Here is a 7,630-nt window from a genome sequence, read left to right as displayed (position 1 = left end):
GCTTTGGGAAAAGCACAAATTTCCTTTGGTGTGCTTATCTTGGTGAAGGATGCACCTATTCGTGCCAAAAAAAGCCAGAAGTGAATTGAGTTGTATAAGCAAAGGGATGGATGAGACTGTGCGTGTATGTAGTAAAAGCTTATTTTAGATTTTGGAACAGCATAGGATTGATTTTGAATTGCAGCTTTGAAGTAGTTGGATCTACTTTGCAGGATATAAGTACATCTTTCAGCTTGCAGCAGGGAGAGATGCAAAATGACTTGTTGTAAGAGCTGGACCGAAGGGTTGGAACAGTTGTATGCATGGTCTATTTCACAGTCACTAGTTTTGGGAAGACTAGTGCTGCTTGTTGCAAGCAGGCATAAGATGGCATGCTGGGTATTTCGACTCACCTTGTCTCAGCGAATTTACTAATCTGAGGCTTGGTGTAGCTTGGAATAAATTCCTTGCTGTTCTTAAATGATGGCGCAGATTTACTTAGCAACCTGTATGTGTTGACAGGGAAATGCTTCGCTGATAAGGGCAGGTTTACCAGGGCTGGTGCAGGTCTTCCAAGACCCTGTTCTTTAAGAGAGAGAGGATCTATTACGAGTCTTGTCTACCCTTATCGATTGGGTAACCTGGTTTAGGCAGATTGAGAGACATGCATGCAGATAGGACTGATATTGGGCTTCAGTTAGAGGCCTTGCATGTCAAGAAATCTGATGCATGTGCCTGATTTGGAGGCATGTCCTAAAATAGTGACATGCAAACTGAGTTGTGTATTGCAGGCAAGTTCATGGATGCATGTAGTGTGCATGTGAAGCATGCTTGCATGCTTGAGTCCTAGTGGGCAGCAGTATGTTGTGTGAGTTTGAGAATGTTCCTGGATTCATCTAGGTATATGCACGAGTCCTAGTGGGCAGCACGTGGTTGCATGCAAGCATGCAGAAGTTGTGCAAAAGGATCATGCATGAGTACTTGCATGCGAGCATGCAAGAATTCTAGTGGAAAAGATTCCTTGTTCATTGCTTTTTGGGGAACTCAATCGACGAACTTTATTTGAGAAAGAAGCTTTACAAAAAGCCTTAGCTCTATGGAGCAGTTTTTAATGGTCTAAAGTCTAAAAGCAATAGTATATGCTTTCTATATTAATTGCCTATATTGCAACATGACCAATTGTTAGCAAGGGAGTCAGATATTCTAGGTGACTGCCTAGGGTGTAATTTTGCCAACCAGTAGATACTATGCAGGTTGATCGTCTGCTTCCTGCTAACCTGATTGTCAAGCTGTTCGCCCATCTTTTGCTATTCTATCCGGATAAGCAACAATGAGGATGACACGGAAGATCAATTCACGCGATGGTTGAATTGTGATCAGTACTCAAAGGGTTGGTTTGCCCATCAAGGGGTGGGCTATATTGGAAGCCCATAATAGAAATAATGATATTTTTTCACGTAAAAGTGAAAGCCCCAAGTTGCAAGTTTGGTGAATTTTTGAGTAGGTCACAATACATTTAATGGACCACCATTTTGTTGATTGGGTAGAGAGAAAACTTTTATCGATTTTGTCCATATTTAAAGAATAACTTTTTGTTTGGTCAATTAAAATTGTAAAACTTTTTACATTGAGAAGTTCTTGCTTAGGAAGTTTGATACACCAATTAGTCAAATCCATGGCCACAATACCACTGGAATCCACCAATCCAAGTGTTTGGCCGAACTTCACTATCCAAGGAAAACCCCATAGTATCAGACTTCCTAAGCAAGGAAGACCTCATAGTATCAAAAGTATGTCTCTTTCATAATTGGGGTTTTCCTTGGATAGGCCAGACACTTGGATTGGTGGATTCTGGTGGTATGGTGACCATGGATTTGACTAATTGGCCATGGATTTGGCCAGTTGCATCGCTTTTTTGATTACAATGGAACCATATTGTGATTGCATAATCCACTGTTCAAGAACTCCTTAGGGATGCACCACTTAGTTGAAAATTGAAACCTTGTTGGGTCACGAAGGTGATGTGCTTGTGTCATTCAGTGATGACATCAATTAAAGGTGGTGTTTGGACTGCTCGCTTTGAGCCCGAACTAAGTTGAGAGGAACTTAATCTCATTCCTTTGGTCCATTGGACTAAGCACATGACAACGGAATGTTGAGTACCGTTCATAAATGAACCATGGAGTTCTTGTTGCTATATGCATTGCTTGGATTTGGCAAGTGTAATATAGGATATAAGTAGCCTTGCACTATTGTGTCTTGTAAGACATGATTAAGGATATAGTTTCGTATAGTTTGCATAAGCGAGGAAAGATGACAAGAAGCTAAATCTAGGATAAGGATCTCTTTTGTCCCCTGAAAATATGGCTAAAGGTTACTTTGGTTAGAGTAGGGCCTTCTGGGTAAAGATGATCATGTCAAAAATAGGTGTACTGGATCTCATGTTAGGATTGACATTGAGAATTGTGTACTTGATTGAGTTTCCACCCGGTATTTTGGTTTTGATCTAGGTCAAGGAAGCTTATTATTGTTTAAGGGGGGAGAGAAGAGAGTATGGAACAATTTTCTAGAATATGGCAATAGATTCACAAGTCCAAGTTGGCTTTGTTTATATCTTAATTTTGAATTTAGATCCTACCTCTTGATGATCCAAATAGATCATCCGGATGGATGGTTTGTAGAGTCCAATACCACTACAGATACTATTGGAATTCGTAAGGGCTAGGAATTCAAAATCTATACCAACGGGCCCTTGATCTCCATGGTTGATATATAGAATGGTTGGTATATAGTTAACATCTTCTAAATGGATTGGCATCTGGTTAAAGAACATACATTCCTTAAGAATATTTGGCCTGTATATAGTAAAGTTGATCACTTTATCGGGGCCAATGTGATTATGAATGAAGTTTGTGTTGAGAAATTAAGTTGCTTAATACTTTGTAGTATCATTGATTGCCTTTAGCAAAGGAGTCTTGGAAATACCAAATGGATAGCATGACAAGTCCCTCTCCTCCGGGCAGTGGTGAGCATTTTATTTGTCTTGGAGAAAGAATTTCTTGGTGGCGACCCCTTGATCTAGCTAGAGGGGCTCTATGGTAGCACTCTCAAATCCCACAACCACCACGTTTCTTCTTTCCCCAGTCGACAAGCAACAGGTGAAGCATGCAATTCGGCCACTTCAAGATAATGAAGTAGTGGGTAGAATAGTTGGCCTCACACCCACAAGGAGACAAGTGAGAGCCTGGATTCAGGTGAGTCAAGCACTAGAAGGGGACCACATCTAGGAGGTCACCATCTACGAAAGAGGTGTTTTTCTCATCAACTGAGCTCTCCTGCTACTGCCTTGACACTTGTGGAGCAGAGCCCCATTTTCCTTGGCCTACATCTAGTATACCTCTTTCCTTGGTACCATTGGAGGACATGGACACAACACACCATGTTCCCCGATTCCCGGTGATGCTCTGCTTCTTGGGGCTTCCAAAGGAATGCAGAGCCATCCTTCCCTCCATTGGCAGAGCATTTGGCATGGTGCTGGAGTCCCTGCCAGATTTGATAACTTCAGTGGTAGCAGAGGACGGGGTCCCCAGGATCAGATTGGTGGTTGAGAGCCTCGAGTCCCTCCTAGAGTTGATCCTCCTTGAGACCCTTGAGGGGGGTACACTTTGTTAGTACCCTTCTGATAAGGACTCCTCCCCATTACAGGACAGGTAGAGTCAGCAGGCCAGAGCCCAGCACCTCCTCAGACAAGAGTAGGAGGAGTCCCAGACCCCTGGGTGACACCTTCAAAGGGAGAGTGGACCCAGGTGGGGAAAAAGAAAAAGAAACAAAGTAAATTGGCTCGAAATCCTGCAGGCAATGCGCTAGATGCATGGAGAGCAAGAGAGAGAGAGAGTAGGTCAAGAGGCAACCACCACGGAGGAGCAACCGTAGGAGCCCTTGGCTGGAGACCCTTCCCTCCCAACAGTAGGGGCCATGGTTTAGCTAGGCGATCCTCCATTAGTGGAGCTACAGTGACCACAATCACCCTTGCGTGAGCCGTGTGCCTTAGGAGCTCCTTACGTTGTGATGCCAGAAGCTAGGGAGGGTAGCCCAACATCGGTTAAGGAGAAGGGGATTCAGAGCCCAAGTGTGCCTGATCAGTAGGGCGGGCCTGTGATTGCCCCTATTCCCTCCCACCCCCCTCCCCCTCCAAACCCCTCTCCCTCTCCACGGCCTTCCTCTCCTCTCGAGCTCCCCCTTCCCCCTCCTCCCCCCCTTGTCACTCTTACTATGGTCATCCTCACCACCCACCCCCCGACCCCCACCTCCCCCCTCCCTTCGCTCTGGCCCTCCCCCCCTCCCTTTGCCCCGCCGACCTCCCCCTCCATAGTAGCTTCTTCAGTCCCCCCCTCCCACCCGCCTTTCAAACCTGCCCTGGCTCCCCTGCCAGATGGCAAGGTCACGACCGCATCCCCCCACTTCCTCGTCCCCCTCCCTTCTTAGCCCTCCCTTTCCAGGGGGGATTCAGAGGGCAGGGCCTCATCTCCCGCTTAGCAGCTCCAAAAATTCAGCCTAGGTGCCCTCTTTGGAGAGACTTTTGGGGGGCCTTGGAATTACTTGGAGATTCCGGACTCTTACCCTCTACCACTAGAGGTGATGCTCATGATCTTGCAACCCCAAAAAGGGGGTTCGATCAGCGTAGTGGGCTCAAGTTGGAGAAGTGGACCCTAGGGGTATTTGATGCTATGATGGGGGATCACATCCCACACATGATGAATGATTGGATGGGTCCACTAGGACTAGATCTTTGGCACGCCCATGGTGCTGAAGTGAACGTCCTATTGAGCTTCACATGAGAGAAGTCGATTTATGGTTTGATAGTAGGGGTCATCATATTTTCACCTAAGGCAAGGATTGATCCGACACACTACTGGCCACTCCAAAAGTGTGCTGAGATGTTCGGAGTGGATGTCTCCTTCCTGTTGCAGTGGGCACAAAAGATTGGCATAGAGTTGGTGTCCACCTTGGTATGCCGACACACGGACACGGACTACTCGCCCTCGAAACCCCCCTCAAAGTCACAAAAAGCAGTTGTTCTATAATAATCCCATCAATAAATGAACCATACAATTAATCTAATCTTTTGGATGATTATAAAAAGTTGCATATGAATTTTTTTAAAGAAAACAAAATTGACATAACTTTTAATGATATTGTAGTTCAAACAATTTTTTGGTAAAGACCTGAGCAACATGATTGGCAATAGAATTTTTCTTTATATTGAGTTTGCATATTTAAGAAAAGAATTATAACAAAAGTGTCAAATCCATCAAGTAGTATAGGCTCCGAGGTTAGGGTCCACTTACCTATCACCATCCAAACAAAAAAAAGTGTAAGAACATCATAGTTTTGTGAGGGAAGACAAGTAATGCATGTAAACCCTAGCTTGTTATCACGTATACCATGGAGTAAGACACCTATCAAGATTCTGAAATGATTAAAATGGGATGTCAAAAGGGGGGTAACCTAGATGTAAAGTAGTCCATGGTATGAACCACCTCTTTATATGAACAAATTTCAAGGGGGGTAGTCCACACCCTTGTGAGAGAGAACCTTTTATTATTTATTTATTTTTTAAAAATAAATAACTTAAAGACAATGATGCTTGATGAGGGGTAATTCACACCCGCAATTGTTAATTAAGGACCAAAGATTTTTTTAAAATAAAAAAAATAAAAGAATGCTTCATTGAAGATGGAAAAAATAAATAAAAAGCAAATAAGTCACAAAGAGTTCATATAATTAAATAATTACAAGAAAGGTGAGAGAGAAGGACAAAAAGATGGTCATAAGTAATTAACTACCTAAATGATAGGGGAACAAAGGAATATTTGATTTACAATTTTTAATGCTCAAATAAATAAATTGCAGCTATAGTTGAAATTGATTTAAAAAAACAAAAAAGTCTAACTTGATGGACTAGAGTACTAATGATCTCCAATATTAAATAAAACATGAAAGAACACATAGAGATTAAATGAATGACTAAATGCCACACATTAAAAGAATAAATGACTAACTTTACAAAAAAAAGGAAACATGAGAGGAGGTAAATGAGGAAAAAGAAATTAAAAAAGAAAAAGCAATTGAGGAGATAAGAAAGAAATATTGAGAAATAAGAAAGAGGTAAATAAAATTAACAAAATTACAATTATCTAGACTAAATTAAAGCAAATAGGGAAAGAAAAATTTAGATATAAATAGTAGTTTAATAAAGAGAAGGAGCTATATATATATATATATGTACACGGAGAAGGATCTCTATATATCTACGGATAGAGAAGGATACATAAATAGAATGAGTGTACATATATAGAGAGAGAGAACCACACGGAATTGGCATATAGTGAAGCTTAAGGCCTATACTACAGTATGTGAGCACCACAATGAATAACCAGCTTAGCTAAAGTAGTTACAAAGGGAGAAGTAAACAAGAGTAAATAAAGCAAGCTAACTCAACATGAATCCATCAAGCAAAAGGCTAGCCATGGAAGAGGCGGCTCACGAGCTGAACCAATGAGTAGATAATTAAGAGAATAACCATAAAGAACTAGGTAACTAAGAAAGAAACGAAGCATCACACATCTGCCATGAGTTTGAAAAGAAATGAAGAGCCAGCGCACAATAGGTAGAGTGAGGGTGCAACACGACAACCCAAGGAGCCAAAGAGAGAATACGAAGAGGTTGAGGACCACAAGCTCATTCAAAGTCACAAACCAACATCTATCGCCTAAGCTCACAAGTCAAGCACAAAGGGTGAGGAATAAGACCGGAAACCAAGCATAAGCAAATGAGGCCAGGGACGAACCGAATGTTGCACAAATCAAAGAAGAAGACACTGCTAATTGGGAAAAGGCAAGCAGCGTAGGTGGTGCGTAACAACTCTAAGGAGACATGTACGTGGAAGTGTGCGTGAGCGAGCCATATACCATAATAAACTAAGTGTTGAAGAATGAGTAATGGTTGGGGAGGAAGTTAGTAGTCGATGAAGCAAGAAGGCAAGGGAGAATGAGGGAGTGCAGCGAGCTCTTTATAAGACGACGAAATGGACAAGGAGAAGAGTTGAGCACCAAAGCTTGATGACTGGTATAAGGAGCATGTTCAATTGGGATAAAACGACCAAATCATGAACGTAAGACCAAGAAGGCACAAAAAAATGAAAGTAAGCGATGGTGTGGCCCGTGGCCAATCAATAAGGAAGGGCAATAAGGTAAGAAGGGATGTTAAAGCGTGGTTAGGTTAGGGGTAAAAACAAGGTGAGGACAATTTGTCAAAATATGAAGAGGGGAGAGGAGAAGAGTGGAGAGGAGGAGAGAGGGCATAGCTAGAGAGCACACTACAAATGACTAACTAACATTAGATTTAGCTGAAAATGTAGAATATATACAAACCCATTTAGGGTTAGGATTAGGGCATCTAACCCTTTCCTTTATAGCACTCTATATGTGTTAGTGCTATGCACATGTAATTTTTAGGATGTTGAGTGTGGTCTCTCAACACCTTCCCTCAAGATCAACATCATGAAGTAGGCCTTCCCTCAAGATGATGATTTTAGGAAATCAAAGAAGGACCGAGCATTATATTCCATCACACCCCTTGAATGGGAATG

The sequence above is a fragment of the Dipteris shenzhenensis genome, chromosome 27 (genome assembly GCF_047967505.1).
Source record: "Dipteris shenzhenensis isolate YYH24624 ecotype China chromosome 27, Dip_SZ_1.0, whole genome shotgun sequence".
Taxonomy (NCBI): domain Eukaryota; kingdom Viridiplantae; phylum Streptophyta; class Polypodiopsida; order Gleicheniales; family Dipteridaceae; genus Dipteris; species Dipteris shenzhenensis.
The sequence above is the reverse complement of the archived record's forward strand: the minus strand, read 5'-3'. Positions refer to the sequence as shown.